The sequence below is a fragment of the Lygodium microphyllum genome, chromosome 25, assembly GCF_053477565.2.
Source record: "Lygodium microphyllum isolate KBCC chromosome 25, Lygodium_microphyllum_v1.1.10, whole genome shotgun sequence".
NCBI lineage: Eukaryota > Viridiplantae > Streptophyta > Polypodiopsida > Schizaeales > Lygodiaceae > Lygodium > Lygodium microphyllum.
In genome coordinates, this window is record NC_141159.1 from 96691621 (window position 1) to 96713077 (window position 21457).

Here is a 21457-nt window from a genome sequence, read left to right on the forward strand (position 1 = left end):
CAATATTTGCTATATAAGAGATCAAGCACAAACAATATATCTATGTCCCAAAATGAGGTCCCAAATTTGCATGGAATAATCGGATCTAAAATAGCCTGCACATAATAAAATATCATATCGTGAAGCTTACAAAAGAGTATTTTCTCAACCCAAAATCCTTGTTTTGATTCAGCTATACTATTGCAATAGAGAAATCTTAAATCTTTTCACAATATGCCTCTAATTGAGACAACCAAGAGTAATAGATTGCATCCCAATCAGGATAGAAATCCTTATGTAAGTAGTGAGCATCATAGACATGATAGCCCCGAATTTGTGCAAATTTAGGCACACAAGTATGATCTTCATTGGCAAATCTTTTGAAGTTCGATAATTTAACCTTGTAACTTCATTGCAAAATCTCAAGATAAGCATTGTAAAAGGCATGACTAACAATTATAAAGTCATGGCCTTGAAATGTGTGTGTGTCACTTTTCCAATTTGAAAGGTGATGAGGTTGTTTTATTTTCAATAATCAAACCTTCTTGCTCTAAGATTTCAAGAAAAAAACCATGTAAGACAAATATTCCATAGAAATACAAAAAGAAAATTGGAAATGAGGAGTAGTGTGATTTGGGGGAAAAGTGGTTGAGAGAGGTGGTTGCAACCTCCTTCTCTCTCTTCTTTATCTTCTACTTGCACGTATCTTCTCTTCTCTCTTGCATTGAAACAACCCTTGCACTCTTTCCTTTCTTGTGCTTTATTGTCTCTTTTCATCCATGGAAGAATGAGAGAGTGAGGATGAAGATGATGGCCATATTTCTTGTGTGCTAGATTCTTGCGTGTGTTAGCATGGCTTCTTGGTGAGAGGAAGGATGTTTCTTACAGGTTTTTGAGGGCATAGGCATTGTAGATGCCACCATGAGGCGGCATGTTCTCTTGGTAGATTTAGTGCTATCCTTGGGCCTTTCATTTTTGGCGATCTTGCTAGGGGGCTACTCATGGATGCTCTCAAGGTTTGCAAGAAGAAAATGAGAAAAGTGTATTGCAGCCTCAAGGACTTGAAGAGAAGATTAAAAGGTACCACAAATTCCAAGCCTCTCTCAATTTATGCAGTTGCCAACATTTTCTCTAGAAAGAGATGCAAGAATACGGTGTCAAGAAATTTTATTTGTGTCATCCTATCAAGTACAGAGACAGAAATACCTCTTTGTCAACAAAGACAATGCCAAGGGTAATGTTAAAGAAGACATTCACCAAGCTCATGATGAAGACTATACAGATGTATCAAATGGAGCACTGTTGGGAACTAAGTTGCAAGAAAGGTGAAGAATTGATCATCGCTATTGTACTACTAGTGCCCAATTCTGTGGCTTCTACTCCCACTATATCGAACGTCACCTTCCTCTTTATTACCGGTGATAAGTCAGGCTGCTGTGTGGAGAGAGACGAGAAGCTAAAGGCTTGATGTGGGTATATACTCTCTCAGGCTGCCTTATGCCATGGCTCTTTCTTCTTTTATTCTCGCTCATGACTTTGTTACTTAGCAACGACAGCAACTGCTTTTACTTGTGATTATACAAATGATAAGCAAAAGGAGGAGGACATGTGCTGTTTTGTCTTCTACTTACATTGTTTTCACAGCCTCCCATTCCACACCTCTCCTCCTACCTTCTTCCTCTCATTTCCTGATGCCAGGAGGCACATTTCACGGTGGATTCCGTGCCACGGTGGATTCCGTGAGGTTTTACGGTGGATTCCGTAAACTTTGATGACCGGGGTTCATACACAAAGTGGATTCTTTGTGTGAGAAGTTGATGGGGACGCCAGTCCTTTTCGGGCATTTCATTAATTTAGTGTGTACATGGGTGATTCCATAGCGGGTGATTCCGCAAAATGCATATTAAATTAATAAACGTTTATGAGTTTAGAGTGCGTACTCGTAATAAATTAAGGTTAGGATTGATTTCTAACCAGTTGATTTATTTATGTAGCTGAAGACTACTAGGTATTCACTTTTATCGGTTTAATGGTATTATTTTACTAACGATTGTGAATGCTTCAGTTGATGTGTAGAGATAGCAGTAGTGGCGGAGGAAAGCATTGGAGGATAGCGAGTATTCGATTTATTACTTATATTTTGATGGGCGCATACCTTAGGCATGGCGCCTGAAGACTGCTAGGTATTCACTTTTGTTGGTTTAATTGTATTATTTTACTAACGATTGTGAATGCTTCAGTTGATGTGTAGAGATAGCAGCAGTGGCGGAGGAAAGCATTGGAGGATAGCGAGTATTCGATTTATTACTTATATTTTGATGGGCGCATATCTTAGGCATGACGCCTATATTTTGTCACGCCTATTTATTGAAGCGTTGGATATTTATTATTATTTTGTATGCGCATGGGCACACGATTATGTTATTTATACTTGGACATTGTATTGGGCATGCTAGACTCTTTGGGCACCGTCCGTTAGCTTTATTCCTATTTTGTGTTAAAGCAAACTCAAAAGCTAAAAGCTTGCTATTTTGTAATTTGGGCTATTATTTGAGCTTGAAGATGATTAATACATAAAATACATGCTTTGTGGAGCGCTCACACAAGGCATGGGGGGAGATTGCACCCAATTGGTCTCTTGTTCATGTCGTTCATGCTTTTTACATTGAATTTTGTGTAAAAAGTAGAGTTCTATTGTTCTTGGGGACCTTCCGGCATTCTCTACGCGAGCGTACAGCATCCGATCTGCGCACCAGTGGTATCAGAGTGAAGTTGAGATCAAGAGCTTCCAATCACTACCCATCTTGAGCGAAGGCGGAGCTCCTGGAACGATCGAGCTCTACGGTCAATCTCGTCGCGAACGGTCGATACAGGCAGATTCCTGGCGATCAAGAACCTCTGTTTCCATCATCAGACTGCGAAGGACCAGCTTGCAGAGGCGGAGGACCACTCCTATCTCTTCTTCTTCAAGTAGTCAAGAACCAGAGATAAGTCACAAACTCTATATATTCAAAGCTTTAAAAATTAAAGCTTAGAAAGCTTAAAAGAAGCTTAAAGCTTCAAAATTGCATCGCGTGGTATCTTAGGAGACTTCCGAAATTTGCGCCGCGTTGCAAAAGCGGTCCCCCCCCCCCCCCCCCCTCGAATCGACGACGTTTTGTTGCTTTGCCTTTACTAAGGCTAATACACTAAGTCACCTAAGCTCCAATTACATTAGTCCTCTCAATCCTGCAAGTCAGTAAAGTTCAAGTTCTGCAAGTATTCTAAGTCGAAGTTCTGCAAGTTACATAAAGCAACCAAGTTCTACAAGTCTACAAACTCTGCAAGTCACATAAGTCTGCAACTCTGCAAGTCAGATAAGTCACCTGAAGTCAAAACTGACTTCTATTCAAAACTCATAGAATGGCTATTCCTGCGCAGAAACTCCGAACTGCAAGGTTGTTCATTGGAAGGTACTCTACGCATACGCAGGTTTGCTGAAGCATTTTTTGCATACGAAGAAGGATAAAACACAGATTTTTCAAAGATTGTGAAAGCCACACCCAAAAAAATATATAAGCCTTGTATTCCGGAACTTGATCTACGCTCATCCCGCTAACTTGATTTTGAGAGTGAGAGGTCTTTTGAGTTTTGCAGGATGACGGAACCACATATGGATGATTTAATGGTTGAAGGCGATCTACCTGAACCTACGATGGAGCAAAAGCTGGATTTAATTATGATGTAGTTGGATGAAGAACGACGAGCTAGGCAAGCATTGCAAGTTCAATTGGCTAATTTACAAAGATAGACTACTGACAAAGAGGAACCTCAATCTGAAGATCTTATTCGATGTACCATTGATGCGACTCTCGAAGCTCAAACCATCCGCAAGGAATCAAAGATAAGTAAAATAAATTTCAAATTTCGTACTTTTAATGGCACTCGAGAGGGAAAAACTATTCTTGCATTCATTAGTCAGTTTGACGACTACTTTCATGAGGAAACCTATGCAGAAAAAGATAAAATCAAGTGTGTCGCTAATCATTTAGTGGATAGAGCATCTCTTTGGTGGACTGTGGTACGCAAGAGTATAGATTGTCCCACTACCTGGGAGAATTTCAAGAAGAAGTTTATGCAGAATTTCCTTCCTCCCCAATTTAATGAAAAAGCCATAAAGCAATGGGACCTTCTTCAGCAACGGGATCGTGAGCCTATTCCTCAGTACATAGAGTGCTTTTGGAATGCACTACTCCAGTTACGCATGCTTGAAGACGTACCTGAAGCGACACACAAGCGCAAGTATATGTCTGGACTCCTTGGGCATCACTACGCTGAAGTTAATATGTTCAAGCCTGCAACTCTTGAAGACACAATTTCATTAGCTCACGACACTGAAGACAAGCTGCGAGGTAGAGATATACGTCCACAGCAATTCCAAGCCAATGGTAACTATGGATCTAAGCAATTCAACTCAAATTTTAGAAGATTTAATCAAGGTCGTTTCTCTTCATTATCTTTCCGTAAGAATTGGGCAAAACCACCTGCTTTACCATCCAATACCAACCAAAACCCTAAGCCTATTCCACAACCAAATCCTAATGTACCTAGACTTCCTGCCATTGCAAACAATGTAACCAAAGCCAAATCTATAGTATGTTATAAATGCCACCAGCCTGGACATCTAGCAGCAAATTGCCATTTGAAGAAGCCACCTGTCCATATCAACTACCTTGGAGCAATGGAAGATGAAGAACATGAAGATATGCTTGATTTCACGGAAGATGAGGACGATACTACTACTCCTTCGGATACTTTACCAGGTATGCCAACTCCACATTCTTTATTGACTATGAAATGTTTAGTGGATGGAAAGGAAAAGATTATTTTGCATGATGATGGTAGTACTCATGATTTTATTTCTACAAAGTTAGTAAAGGAATTGAAATTACAGACTGTACCTATGCATTATCGCATTAAAGTAGCATTCTTAGGCACTAGGTATAATGGTACACATGAAGTGCATGACTTAGAAATTCAAATTGGTCAATACACTGAAAGAAGAAATTTTCTAGTTGTACCACTACAATCCAGTGACATTATTTTAGGTATGCCTTGGCGTCATCAGCATAACCCTGATATAGATTATTCCACGCATTCACTTAATATTAAATTTCAAGGAAAACATATTACATTGTATGGTATGCATGCATCTAATGCTTTTCCACTGCTTTCGCATACTCAAGCTAAAGGTACATTACGCAAAATTAGTAAATCTTATCTCATTTGGGTGAATGAACTGCAAGTTAAAGAAAATCATATGCACCCTAGGCATAAAGAATTTCTTGCACATTTTAAAGACTGTTTTGCCGAAGACTACCACCTGGTTTACCTCCTTCACGTCCAGAAGACCATAAAATAGATTTGATTCCTGGTACACAACCACCTTGCAAAGCACCATATAGGCATGACCAGATAGAGAAAAAAGAAATTCAAAGTCAAGTTGAGGAATTACTAAATAGAGGATTGATTAGACCTAGTAGTTCTCCATTTGGTGCACCTGTTCTGTAAGTAAAGAAAAATAATAATACCTATCGTATGTGCATTGACTATCGAGCTTTAAATTAGATCATTGTAAAGAATAGGTATCCAATACCTAGAGTCGATGACCTTATGGATAAACTGCAAGGATCTGCTACATTTAGTAAAATAGACCTTAAATATGGTTATCATCAGGTGAGACTAGATAACTCAGACATATTCAAGACTGAATTTAGGACATAGTTTGGTCATTATGAAATTTTAGTGATGCCTTTCAGATTGACTAATTCACCTGCTACATTTAGTAGAATGATGAACCGTATATTTTTGAAATATCAGTATTGTGTTATTGTCTTCTTTGATGATATTTTGGTGTTTAGTCAAAATGAGAAAGAACATTATGAGCATTTGTCATTGGTTTTCCAGTTATTAAAAGATAATTAACTGTATGCAAATCCTGAAAAGAGCGAGTTCTTTAAAACAGAAATTGAGTATTTAGGTCATATTGTATCATCTGATGGAATTAAAGTTGACCCTAAGAAAATAGATGCAATATTGAATTGGCCTGTACCTAAAAATGTGCATGAGTTACGATCATTCCTAGGTCTTGCTAGTTTCTATAGGAAGTTTGTGCGTAATTTTTCATTACTTGCTTTACCATTGACTAAACTTCTGAAGAAAGGAATTGCTTATCATTGGTCCGATAATCAACAAAAATCATTTGACTTATTGAAACATGCATTAACCCATGCTCCTGTCCTACAGTTGTCTGATTTTAATAGACCATTCTTTTTAGTAGTGACTAATGCTAGTGGATTAGGAATAGGAGCCGTACTTATGCAGGACAATCATCCCATAGCCTATTCTAGTTGTAAGTTGAAACCCTCTGAACTGAAATATTCCACATATGACAAAGAATTATTAGTTGTTGTACAAGCCTTAAGACAGTGGAAACACTACTTAATGGGTTCAGAGTTTATGATAAAGACCGATCAGCAAAGTATTAGACATTTACTTAGCCAACCCCAAATATCTGACCGATATATCAAATGGGCATCCTTTATTCAGAGTTTTCATCCTATCATTCAATATCAACCCGGTAAAGAAAATGTAGTGGCCGATGCATTAAGTAGAAGACTTGCCATTCAGAATATTTCTGTTATATCTTTTGATTCTTTGATTGCTATGAAAGATACTTATCATTAGGATATTACTTTTCATGCTGATTGGAATAAATTAGTTCAAAATAACTTGATTCCTATTGATTCACTATCTTATAATGATCGATTTATGTTTTATGAAAAGAGATTATGTGTTACAGTTCCATTCAGATCTTTTGTTTTAAATGAGATTCATTGTCCTCCATATCAAGGTCATAGAGGTATCATATCTACTTTACGTACATTAACTGAAGATTTTTATTGGCCGCATATGGACATTGATGTATCTAACTTTGTTTCTGAATGTTTGATTTGTCAAAGAGTTAAGAGACATTATGGTAAACAGTATGGATTACTTATGCCTTTGTCTATTCCGTCAAGACCATGGGAACAAATTTCTATGGATTTTATTACTGGTTTACCTAATACTAAATCTAACCATGATATGATTTGGACAGTAGTAGATAGGTTTAGTAAACAAGCATATTTCATTCCATATAAGAAAACTTTAACATCATCACAGGCAGCACAATTGTTTTTGAAAATTGTTTTTACTAACCATGGATTACCAAAAGTTATTATTTCAGATCGTGATTCTAGATTTTGTAACAACTTTTGGATTACTTTGTTTGCTAACCTAGGCACAAAAATTGATTTCTCATCTGCATTTCATCCTGAAACTAATGGACAAACAGAAGCTACTAATAGCACTATTCTAGATCTATTACGTGCTTATACTATTTCTAAACCACAGACATGGGATACACATTTGCATTTATTACAGTTTGCATATAAGAATACACCACACATATCTACAAAGAAAGCACCGTTTGAAGTGATTTATGGTTATAGATTGTCTACACCTGTTACATCTTTGTCAAATAGAATTCAGAGTGCTGATGATATTGCTAGTATGCATAATACTATTTTTGATGAGGTTAAAGACATGATTGCCAAAGCCTAGCAATCATATACCAAACAAGCCAATAAGAAAAGACAAGTAATGAATTTCAAAGTTGATGACTATGTTTGGTTGAGAATAGAAAAACGTAGACTACAAAGTGTAGATAGACACCCAGTTGTGAAATTAGCCCCTAGATTCTATGGACCATTTAGGATCATTCATAAAATTAATGACAATGCATTCAAGTTAGAATTTCCACCTCACTGGAAAATTCACAACACATTTCACATTAGTTTATTAAGACCCTTTAGAGGCCAATTACCTGTACACCCTGTTTATGAAAACCCACCTTTGTTAGAGGAAGAAACTGAAATACTTGAACCTGAAGCTATCATAGATACTGATTTTCTGACCACTAGAACTGGCCGAAGATATTCTAGATATTTAGTCAAATTTAAGAACCATCCTATAGAGGAAGCACAATGGATGCATGTTAGAGACTTAAATGCTTTCCCCACTCTGTTAGCTCCACATTGAGCTAATAGCAATTGAGGTCAATTGCTATCCCACCCCGGGGGTATGATGCCAGGAGGCACATTTCACGGTGGATTTCGTGCCACGGTGGATTCCGTGAGGTTTTACGGTGGATTCCGTAAACTTTGATGACCGGGGCTCATACACAAAGTGGATTCTTTGTGTGAGAAGTTGATGGGGATGCGTGTTCTTTTCGGGTGTTTCATTAATTTAGTGTGTACATGGGTGATTCCATAGCTGGTGATTCCACAAAATGCATATTAAATTAATAAACGTTTATAAGTTTAGAGTGCGCACTCGTAATAAATTAAGGTTAGGATTGATTTCTAACCAGTTGATTTATTTATGTAGCTGAAGACTACTAGGTATTCACTTTTATCGGTTTAATGGTATTATTTTACTAACGATTGTGAATGCTTCAGTTGATGTGTAGAGATAGCAGTAGTGGCAGAGGAAAGCATTGGAGGATAGCGAGTATTCGATTTATTACTTATATCTTGATGGGCGCATATCTTAGGCATGGCGCCTATATTTTGTCACGCCTATTTATTGAGGCATTGGATATTTATTATTATTTTGTATGCGCATGGGCGCATGATTATGTTATTTATACTTGGACATTGTATTGGGCATGCTAGACTCTTTGGGCACCGTCCGTTAGCTTTATTCCTATTTTGTGTTAAAGCAAACTCAAAAGCTAAAAGCTTGCTATTTTGTAATTTGGGCTATTATTTGAGCTTGAAGATGATTAATACATAAAATACATGCTTTGTGGAGCGCTCACACAAGGCATGGGGGGAGATTGTACCCAATTGGTCTCTTGTTCATGTCGTTCATGCTTTTTACATTGAATTTTGTGCAAAAAGTAGAGTTCTATTGTTCTTGGGGACCTTTCGGCATTCACTACGCGAGCGTACAACATTCGATCTACGCACCATTTCCCATATCCCACATAGAGGACGATATCCACTCAACTTTCACATCTCTCTTGTCCCCTACAATGGAAAAAAAAAAAACTTTCGAGTCTATTCACATGCTCTTCTCAACTAAGAGCCTTGCTCCCTCTCACACAAGCATCACAATAGCTATTAGAATAGTTATTTTCCTTGTACAAATAAAACCACTTTCCTTTCCTTTTGTATGAAGTATACATACATGTGCCAGGTGGAGCTCTTCAAGTTCAATCTTACGTGAGGGCATGCCACACGATTCATCTTTTGTGTGGAAATTAACCCATGGTATTTTCCATGGAGAGGCGGACAACGTGCTTCAAGTTGATGGTTCACATGACTTTCTTTTCAAAGATTGTGGATATGCTTGTGTTCTTTTGGATGGTGTTTTGCCTTGTGCTCTTTTAAAGTCAAAGTGAAAGATTTTTTGAAATGTTGGTATGAAGAAAAAGTTCAAAATGAGATTTGAAATTGAATGTGGAAGTGTGAAGAAGTATGGTGTCTTTGGACGCGTACTAGTTGAGGTGGTCCAAAGCAATGTGATATGATGTGAAGACTTGTAGTTTCTTCAACAATATGACGTGCTTATTCCAAGGCAAAGTTTCTTTCCAAAGTGTTCATGAGGATGCTCACAAGATTGGAAGGGGAGGAAAGATAACCCCAAATTTGTGCAAATTTAGGTACATAAGTATGATCTTCATCAGCAAATCTTATGAAGTTCGATAATTTAACCTTGTAACTTCATTGCAAAATCTCAAGATAAGCATTGTAAAAGGCATAACTAACAGTTATAAAGTCATGGCCTTGAAATGCGTGTGTCACTTTTCCAATTTGAAAGGTTGATAGGTTGTTTTATTTTCAATAATCAAACCTTCTTGTTCTAAGGTTTCAAGAAAAAAACCATGTAAGACAAATATTCCATAGAAATACAAAAAGAAAAGTGGAAATGAGGAGTTGTATGATTTGGGGGAAAAGCGGTTGAGGGAGGTGGTTGTGACCTCCCCCTCTCTCTTCTTTATCTTATACTTGCACGCATCTTCTCTTCTCTCTTGCGTTGGCACAACTCTTGCTCTCTTTCCTTTCTTGTTCTTTCTTGTCTCTTTTCATCCATGGAGGAAGGAGAGATTGAGGAGGAAGATGATGGCCATATTTCTTGTGTGTATTAGCATGGCTTCTTGGTGAGAGGAAGGATGTTTCTTGTTGTAGGTTTTTGAGGGCAAACGCATTGTAGATGCCACCATGAGGCATGTTCTCTTGGTAGATTCAGTGTTGTCCTTGGGCCTTTCAAGACAACCTATTATCTCTGCATAAATCAATCCACAGTAGTCTTGGAATATTGAAAGCAGTCCTTCTTCATGCATCCATACACATCAGTAGGTCTTCTTCCATGTATTCTAGTAATGCCCTCCTCTTCCCTTTGTTTTTTATACCCAAAAAGCATCAAAGTAGCTTAAGCACATTATACACAATAGAATACACCCAAAAACATGTTGTAAATTTTGGTGAAAATCATGAGATAAGCATCTAGCCATGCCAAGCATTTTTGCGAAAGCTGAAAACCCCTAGAAAAACTGTAGATAGGTTTGATTTTTATTAGCTTAGTTGTTTGTGTGACTATTTGTTTTGTTGTAACAATTTCGTAGTTGGATTTTTTGTGGTTGTTTAGCTTAGGATTTGTTTTTGTTATTTTATTTGGATTTTTGGAGTGTGGAAACTTGATGGTCTTAGTAAAGTTTTGTATTTTTTTGGACAGATTGGAGCTAGAGTTTGCCAGTTAGCTGTTGAACATCATGGAACATGTAAGTTTTCTTGCTGAGACTCTTGCACATCATAGGGATTATGGGTTCATGAGAACTTCACATTGCACTTGTTTCAAGGCATTGCACTCGGGGGTCCTCTCCTAGTTTTATCAAATATTTCCATGCCAAGGGTTGGGTTCATGCATGCTTGCACCATTGTTGATTACTATCATGGCATGAGGCCTGATGCAGCTATATGTAGTAAAACTTAGTTGCATGCACACTTGAGAGAGCTAGGAACCTCTGGTTGAGTGGGAAAGGTGGTTGGGTGAGTTTGAGGGTCATGAAGGATGCCTTCAGTTGTGAGATGGGCTATTTTCTTGGTCAACATTTTGAGGACCATTATTTTATTAAGTGACTGTGAGATTTTGGGTGGGTGGAGTGGATACAATGTTTTCTTTGTTGAGTGTTGAGAGGTGAGGTTAAGGATCGCAATTAAATCAAGGAATTGTATTTGCATTTTGCATGATGCACATGCACATGTAGATAGGCTAGGCACTATTTTTCCAGTGCATCTATTTTTTTGTGTGGAGCATAGGTTATTTGATTCATCGCATAGATCCAAATTTGCATCTTTTCTCAAATCATGTTTGGTGGAGCATGAAGTACAATTTTAAAGCATATTCTTGCTAGGACACATTGCATCATGACAAAGTATGTATGTTTGAAGAAAACAAAAGGTTTTTGAAGGCTCACAGATTAAAGGAAGGTCAGAGATATTGCATAGTGAAGTTATGGGATTCTTGATGACTCTAGTAGGAGCATTTTTGTCTATATGCTATCTAACTATGGTATAGGCAGAAGAACACTTCAAGAATTTTTGAGAGACATTTAGATTGTAGGAATGATGAGAAAGATGATTATTATTGAACCAATCAATGTCATTGTGTATGGGCCACTTGAGGGTAGTTGCTTTTGATAGGATATGAACATGATAATAATTTGGAAATTCTAAAATACTACCACAGATAGATGATTGGATCATTGGACACAACAATACCACACTTATTTATTCGTTCAAAAAGGAAAAAAGTCATAAAAATGAATGAGGAAATAGTCATGGTATCAAAGTAGCTTAATATTGGCATTATCAAGGCAAACACTCCATGAAAAGAAAAGATAGGAGAGCATTTGTGGTTGAGTCAAGGCAATGCTTGGAGATTAAAGTGGTTTATGTGAACTTAGTCTTGCTAGTTCTAAGTGGAAAGGCATTATAATGGAGACATTCTATCAAGAGGCTTCCACATTATCTTATGTAATAATAAGAAAGGCCACGTGTATGATGTCACAAGGATATTAGAAGGCTTTCAAACCAGGTTACATATGGCAGATTATATATCAAGCCCACAGAGATAGGTGATCTTGATTTGTTCATTCTACAAGAAGATCATGGATCTAGAAAAAACAAAATGTCTTATAACGATGCTTGGAAGTAGATTTTTTTTTTGAGCCTGTAGGATAAATGTTGTTTGCAAAGATCTAGAAATGGAGTTATTGATTACTTCCTCACTCTTAAAGTAGAGTTATCAATAGCATGTCTAGATGGCAATTTCTTCTTATGAGGAGTTAGCAACAACACATTGGGTGGCATTATCAATTAAGGCAAAGGTTGAGGTTATGGCTATCTTAGATGAGGCAATAGAGAAAGAGTTGCTTCAACATCTATGAGTACTTATGGTGATATTGAAACGAAATGAGGATGCTTAGAGATTGTTGAAGAGCAGTTGATGCAGAAAGGAAGAGACCACCTCTGGCCACCACCTTTGGCCAATGCAATTAAAGAAGGAAGCTGCTCATTCATAGATATTTTGAGAGGTGCTAGAGCTGGCCAAGCATCAGCGATAACGATCGATAATACTAGATAATGAGCTGATGGCATTATGGCGCTAAGTGTTGGAGCTAGTAACCATGGTGAAAAGCGCAGTCCCAGGGCGTAAGCATGACTCGAGGAGATATTATTGCTGATGATGAACTTTGTCGTCAAAGCATAGGCTGGTTTATTTTAAAAGGCATCAAACTCTGGAAAACAAGGTGGTGGAAAATGAAAATGCGAAGAGAAAAACAAATGATTTTTTCAAAAGTCTTATAAAAAGCTTATAGTCGTTAGACTTAAGCTTTTGAGTAAATCTTTAACGAATTGAAAAGATGAAGCTTTTCTAAAAACTCAACGTATGTATTAAGAAGAAAGATCTATATAAGGGAGGAGTGAGTATGTGCTAGGGGCCCTTGCCCTAGCCCTTCACTTGATATCCTACTTGTTCACTAGAAAGAGGAAAGCCCCACACACAAGTATGGCATTTTGTGAGAGTTGGTCCAACCTTATAAGAGTCTTGGATGCTATAAAGTTGAAGCATTGTGCATCGAATATTAAATAGGTATGAAGTGATTATTTATTTCTGGACTCTAGATTTTCATGTTTGAATGTTTATATATGCTCTACCCAGTGTGTGTCTTCGATGTTTTTAGAGCTACAAGAGGCATTGTTGGTCGTTTGGGTTTGTGTGTGGGTTGTGTAGTGTTTGTGAAATATTAAATTTTTTTGTTTTTGTGTTGTACGTTAACAAAGTCAATACTCTATCCAACACTCCTTAACATCTCATTATCGGGTTGTGAGTGAGGCTTGTTCTGGATCACCACTCGCTTAACAACCCTTTTGTACATATAAGTCCCTCTAAATCATGTCCTAGACCCAGCTAATGTCTTATCTTTTGACTACTACTGAAGATGTGAGGACCCATTTGAAGTGTAAAATACACCTTCATCAATTAACAAATGGACATAGATAATATAAAATTCAACATAAAAATGACATTCACATCCCATAGGCACACAAATGAAGTTCCAATACAAATAGACATCTCTTGTACGTTTCAATATATAGACATGAAACCACATGACATCCACTCTTTCTCTAAATCTACAGATCCCCTAAGCATGTGTCAATTATCTTACTCTTCAACAAGTTTGAGGTGTGTTTCTTCATTGACAATGTCATCATCATCATCTTCTTCAATATTGTCATGTGTAGTTCTAGTCTTATACTCTTCTTCCTCATATGTAGTATCAGATTCCTTCCTTTTGAATAATTTGAGATCCTTTCCTAAAATGGATATCTTCAGCTTTGTTTCATCCAACTCAAAAAGAGAGTATGTGGCATTATCATGTGCATGCATCACAATATATGGACCAAACCATCACTTAGAGACTTTTCGCACTGTACTGTTCTAATTATCCAAATTGCTATCATACACAAGTATCCAATCTCTTTCTTCTATACCCTTTGCTCTAAGTTTGTGCCTTTTCTCAAATATGTCTTTATTTCACAATTTGGCTTCTTGCAGTCTCTTCACTGCAAACTCTATGTCTTTTGGCCTTCTTTCCAATTGACGGATCTTGAGAGCTAGCAACTCTTTCCTGCTCATCCCTTTTTTCCATGGTAAGAGATTCCATGTGATAGCCACTTCTTCTATTGGCATGATTTGTTCCTTCCCATACATTAGCTTTGATGGCACATATCCATGTATGATGATAATGAATAAATCTTTCCACCCTAAAGAACTAACTTATATGAAGTGCCTTTAGGCAAGCAAGTGGAATTAAGATCAAATTGCTCAAGATAAGCTAGCGAGAATAAAGAGTAGATCAATATAATATCAATAGCTCTAATTGATTATCAAGATAAGAAAATACTCAGATGTATGATGATAACAAACAAGTGTAAATGAAATTAAACCCATAGTCTACTAAGACTGAATAGTGTGTTGAGTCACTGTAACTGCACACTGTAACTCAAACATATTAATGAGCTAAATGGCTATTATAAAGCCCTCCAAATGATCTATATGAGATCTTCTGAAGGCAACCCTCCCACAAACAAAAATGAACACAAAACCAAGGACAAAATGCACAAAATCTATGCACATGGTTGCATCGACCTCAAAACCGGAAAGAAGCCACAAATGTCTCTCCCATTTTAATAAACAAAATCATCATCTTCGTCATCATCCTCCATGACTTCCATTGCACAAAGGAAAAGAGGAAAGAGAGAAGAAGGGAAATGATATTTTTTTGTATAGAGTATATGTATATGTATGTGTGTGTGTGTGTGTGTGTGTGTGTGTGTGTGTGTGTGTGTGTGTGTACACAAACACACCACTCAATAGACAATGTAGGAATGTTGAGAGAAAGGAGAGGAAGAACCACAAAAACCACTCGTGTAGTACTCTACCACCCCACATTTTTCCAAAAGACACCAACACTCTTTTAATATTTTTATTATTTCTTTGAATTTTTGTTATATTTAAAATTTTCAAGGCTTTGAAATTTATGTTTTAATACATTTCTAATACATTTCTAACTTCTAGAAAAATGCACTCATGTGAACTTCTATGCATATAATTGGCTTCAATGCATGTGAGCCCTCATGTAGGGTATCATTTAAGTGATTTTCTAATAATGAGAGCATTATTTTCTTTACAAAACTAGGAATATGATGTATGCAACATGGATATATTTATGTCCTATTTTTGGGCTTGTTTTAGTGCCATCATTTTCTCCCATGCTAAAATGTGAAGTGTCCTTGTGAACCTTGTGAAAGAAGAACCACTATCTAACACAAAACACTTGTAAAAATTGTTAGCAAAATAACTCCACTGAGGATAACGAGGCCTAGCTATGGTAGAGTATAGGGACTTTGAAGCCACAACCACTAGAGTAAGGGAATTGTTACCTCCATTGCACTCCCACATTGAAAAACTTGCATATGCTTTAAAGGATAGGATTTAATCTTTGACAAGGGATCACAATAACTATTTGTCTATCCCAAAATAAAGGAAGAAAGAAGACTCCATCATATAGCTCCAAGGAACACATGAAGTTTCATGAGCATTGTTATATGTGAGGATTAAACATCAATAGAGATTTATATTTGTAAAGGGGTGTTCATTTTAAATGTTAATAATGAATATCAAGCTTAATTTATTTTGTATTAGTCATTTTGTTTCGTTGTTTTTTTTTCTTTAATGTTTTTAAAACTTGAAGGAAAAATTTTTAATGATTCTAATTTTCATATTTAAATTGGTTTGTTTGCTTTTTAAAATTTGGTCGTCGATATGCTCTCTTAAGGGAAAAGAACGATTGGAGCTATATGGGGGTTAATATGGTAGTGCTTAAGTAGAGGCATAGGGCATAGTGGAAAGGGTGGATGATTGGAAATGCTGAAATTTATTAGAAATATTGAAGAAAACCAAAAAATTTAGTTGTTTAATAATTTACATAAAAATATGCAAAAGCCACAATTATGCGATTTTGATGAAAATGATAAATTTTGGGGATTTGATTGTGATATTGGGGTTCATATGAAATAGAAATGAATATAAAATCAATACTTAGTAATTGTGATGAGTCTCAATCCATAAATAAAAATATTAGAATTTTTATTTAAATAAATGAAGAAAAATAGTGGAGTAATGAAAAAAATTTATGCTAGAAAATTAAGGAAAAATATGCCTTATGCCCGTGAATGTACGGCATCATTGTAACATGAGGAATAAGCCTCAATTTAGCTGTGTGTTCATGTTAAAGTCTATTTTTATCACTTTTTACAAGAAAAACACATGAAAAAACCGCTTTTTACACCTACTATCAACGATGCATAACCTAAACAATAGGGAGAAAAAGGGGTGATGATTAGTTGTTGAGAATTACGTATGAAATTCTGATCTATTTGTTTGTGCATACCATATAGGACATTTATAAATTAAGTTTAAAAAGGGTTAAGCAGCACGAGGATGCTCGGCTGACCCTTAGCAACGAAGCATGACGTATAGGTTGAAATCATTAAAAGAAATGTTTGTTGCCCTGCAAAATGCTGATTTATAAATTGTTCGATCATGATGGCATTCACTGTTGCATTGCACATATCACATGGTAACTCTTGGATGCATTGCAATTGGTTTCTTATACTTATGATCCACGTTGAGTTTTGAGATACTTAAGCTGTAGATTGAGGCTTTTGGGTCCCATGGAAAATTGTCAAGTGAGGAAATATCTTATCTCCTAGAATGTCTTAAAATAAGAGTGGATTTTGTGACTCTTGTGTTATTTGTGATAAGAAGAATGGGAAGATTCGAGTGTGCATAAACTATAAAAAGGTCAACGTAGCCATCAAGCACGATAGTTACCCGTTGCCATACATGGAACACATGCTAGAGAGAGTGGTAGGAAAGGAAGCCTACAGTTTTCTAGATGGTTTCTTAGGCTATAACAAGTGCAAGTCCATGTGGACGATAGGCACATGATGGAATTCGCTACGAATGGGGGGTATTTGCCTATATAGTCATGCCATTTGGATTATATGCTCCTGCTACTTTCCAATGTCTCATGAGTGTCATTTTCAAGGACATGCTTAGGAAATGGTTGGAAGTCTTTTTCGATGACCTATGCATCCACAGCAATTGGGAAGAGCACTTGGAAAAGTTGCGAATAGTCTTTGAATCATGTAGGCAATACGATCTCTCATTGAACCCCTTGAAGTGCCAGTTTTGGGTAAAGCATGGTTGCATCTTAGGGCACATCATGTCAAAGAATGGGATAGCCATAAGGGAGTTCAATGCTTCTTAGGCCACACAGGATACTACCGATGGTTTGTACTGAACTATGCATTCATTGCTAGACCTTTGTACAAGCTACTAATAGTATTCGAGTGGGCCCAAGAATGTCAATGGACCTATGAAAGGCTTAAAGAGGCTCTAACTTCAGCTCCTATCTTAAGAGCCCCAGATTGGTCCATCATGTTTCACGTATACATTGATGCATCAAGATGCGCCATGGGAGCAGTGTTGTGCCAACTTGGTGAACATAACCTAGACTATCCAGTGAGTTTTGCTAGTAGACAACTCATAGAGATAGAAATGAACTATTCCAAAATGGAGAGAGAAGGGTTAGCCATGGTGTTCATTGTAAAGAAGTTCAGACACTATCTTCTAGCAACACTCTTTATCTTCTTTGTGGACCATTAGGCATTGTTTTATCATGTGAATAAACCTTACGCAACGGGATGCATTGCTCAATGGTTACTTCTGCTCTTGGAATTTGACTTCTCTATGGTCCTACGCAAGGGAAAACAACATTATATGGCAGATCATATGTCCCCCATATCCATGAGAGAGGCCGTTGGACAAGGAATCTATGATGACCTACCGAATGCAGACCTTTTTAAAATGTCTGGCAAACGAGAACTATTTAGAGAAAACTTCATGCCATATTGGGTGGATGACATAATCCACATACTTGAGAATGGATTGCTAGAATGACCAATAGGGAAAGCTAGATTAAAAAGACTCATCTTGAAGATCAAACTGTATTAGATACCAATTGTATCACGTGGGACACATGATGGACTATTAAGGAGATGTGTATGCAAAGATCATGGAATGTATGATGTACTCAAGGAAGCACATGGTAGAATAGTTGGAGGGCACTTCAGTGCGGGGACACTACTGTATGCAAGGTGCTCCAGTCTCAATTGTGGTGGCCAACATTATTTTGCGATGAAACTAAGTTTGTAAAGCATTGCAATGAGTGCCAACAAACTAAAGTCTACTCATAACGAAAAAATGGACTTGACCCCAGTGATTGCGTGCCAGCCATTTGAAAAGTGGGGAATTGATTTCATTGGCCTAGCCAGTCCTATAGCTCAATACTCTCAAGCTAAATACATCATTGTTGCCACGGACTATTTCACCAAGTGGCCAGAAGCTTGAGCAACTCCTCGCAAATATGATGCAAGGACCACAACCAAGTTTAGTTATCTATCTTCCTAATAATCCATAGGAAGTCCTCTCCATACTATCCACAGGCCAATGGTCAAGCCGAATCTATAAACAAGATCTTGGTGGGTATTCTAACGAAAGTCGTCCCTGACTCACGTAGTGACTGAGATAACAAACATATGGTAGCTTTATGGGCATACTGAATGGCATACAAAACAACTACAAGACAAGATGATCTACAGAACTGAAGCTATTTTACTAGTGGAATTATTTATTTCCATCTTGAGAAGAATAGCAATCCAAGAATGATGGGAGAGCCAAGAAGCATGGACAAATCACCTGGTGGAGCTAGAACACCTCTCTGAAACCCGTCTCATTGCAAACCATGCTCTAATTTGTGAAAAAGCATGCGGCAAGAGTTGGTTTGACAAATATGTCAAGCAACAATACTTTGGGCAAGGAGATTTAGTCTTGCTATACTTTGTCAAAGAACACAAGTAGAAAATGAAGTTTAGGGGATCGGGACCCTTCAGGGTCCATACTGTCAATAGAACAGGGAATGTGAAACTAGAAACCCTAGAGGTACAGGGTATAGGTTTCTTCAAAGGAAGTTGCATAAAAAAGTACTACCCCCCATCACATCCACTTCATGAACCTCCGATAATGGACCCACAATCGAATGTGAGGGTTGCAACCATCACAGAGCTCAAGGATGCAAATGAGGAAGCAGTAGCACTAGCCTACTTGCGGATCACCATGACCTCCCAAACAATATGCACCCTTGATGTGCTAATTGACAAGGGAGCTGATACTAATATCATAACGCATGAACACTAGACCACATTTGCTTGTTGGGTAGCACATAGAAAATGAGGGGTAGACTCTCAATCATGATAGACTGTTATGCAACTCTTGAATATAACCCCAAGTTTTACGACTGGTTCTTAAGAAAGTAAGGCATGTCACATGGACAAGCTGAATGCTCATACACCTTGTTTTCCACAATCCTAGGAAGGATTTTCATTCTTTTCAAGGGGAAGAAGAGGAAGGAATAAAAACTCAAAGGGAGTAAAACTTAAAAAGGAATTGAATTCTATAAGAAAAGAATGAAGGTATGGATTGATCGGTGAGTAAATTTTTAACTTCTGGGTTTTGTGGGTTATATTCCCCATTGTATGAGAGTTCTAGTTTTGAACATTGACCTTTCTAGTCATCTTACTTTCCATGCAAGAGACATCCTTTAAAGAGAAATAATTATGGGATGTTGTGTGATGACAGGAACCTAAATGGTAGTACATCAAGATAAAGCCAACAGGCTTCTCTTCTCATAGGAGGAGCATAGAAGATATGGACTAGCCATTGAAGTCTGAACATTCAACCAGTTGAAATATCACAATATCCACAATCTCAAAGGGGTGGTGACAGCCGAAGATGCGGTGGCACAAATGTTGGAATGATGCAACCTCACCAAGTACCTAGAAAATGTGGGACAAGACATCTACCATAGTAAATGCACTGAATTCCTAAGGACCTTTGATGTCCAAAGGAACATTGTAACGGTGACCATTAGGTAATGCAAAACGTCTAGAAGGGTAGTGGTTCCCCTTAATCCAAAAATTGTAGAGAAGACACTAGGGCTAGCAAAGAAGCCGAAAAGAAGACCGAAGTGGGTTGTGTATGGAATGATTGAGATGGACAAAAGAAAAGTCTACACCAATGATGGAATCGGCCTAGGTGATATTCTAGATCCCACGATTGATTGAAGGCTAAAATGATCCATACACTATTTTCAAGCCAGAGATACAATGCTCTTATGAGTAGACTTGGCGTACCCTTACTAGAAATCCTTGTAGCCAACACCTTAGATGAGGTGAACTGGAAAGCCTACGTCTAGAAAAAAATACAAGCCTTGACAAAGGTGCTTGTTGCAGCACCAATAGTGGTAGGAGGAGAGTGCCTGACTATGACTACAGAGTCCCAAAGGAAAAAACTTGCCTCCACGACCTCAACCATAGGTTTTGGGGGAGTATTGATAGCCATTATCTAGGAGGATTTGGAGGAGGAGAAGAAAGAAGTGGTAGAGGAAACCTCGGAGCCATCGCCAATTCACTTGGAGCCGTCACCAATCCACAAGGAGCGTTGTTCTCCCACCCCACTAAGCCCGACCATCTTGATCTCAGGAAGAGGATAGGAGAGAGAATAAAACCATAAAGAGTAGCAAGACAACACTACAAAAATTACTAACAAAAGAAAGAATGACCAACCACCTCAGCTATATGAAGCCTCGAGCGAGAGAACATTTAGTGAGTAGCAAGGCTCAGAACTCTCCAGCCAAGGAGGAAGAAGGAAGATTACTCTCAAAATCCCCATTCAGAAGACCCTCTCCACCATTGAGGAAAACAGAGAGCTACAAAGGGTGGAGAAGGAGTCAAAGAGGCTGGAAGAAGAGTGCTAAAAGAGGTAAGAAGAGGAGGAAGAAAGGTTGAGAAGACAAGAAGAAGAGGAGATTTCCCTTGCCATTTGGAGATTAGTGGAGCAACCCTCCCGATCTCAAGAACCAACTATGATGAGCCCAGCAACGGCGGACATGTCAAGCATAATCATAGCAGCGGAAGAAGTTGGACCAAGAATGGTGGTGGAAGGCAAGGGTAAAGCCCCATTACACCCAATCCCACTAGACTTGACCACACCAACAATTACCCCAACACAAGGTACTACAGAAGGGGTGGTTAATGAAAGCAATCTCATGGCCTATGTGTAGTATCTAGTTAGCAAAGTACACGAAATTGCACCTACACCAACCCAACAAAGGAGCCTCTCTTACAAGAACCAAGAGACC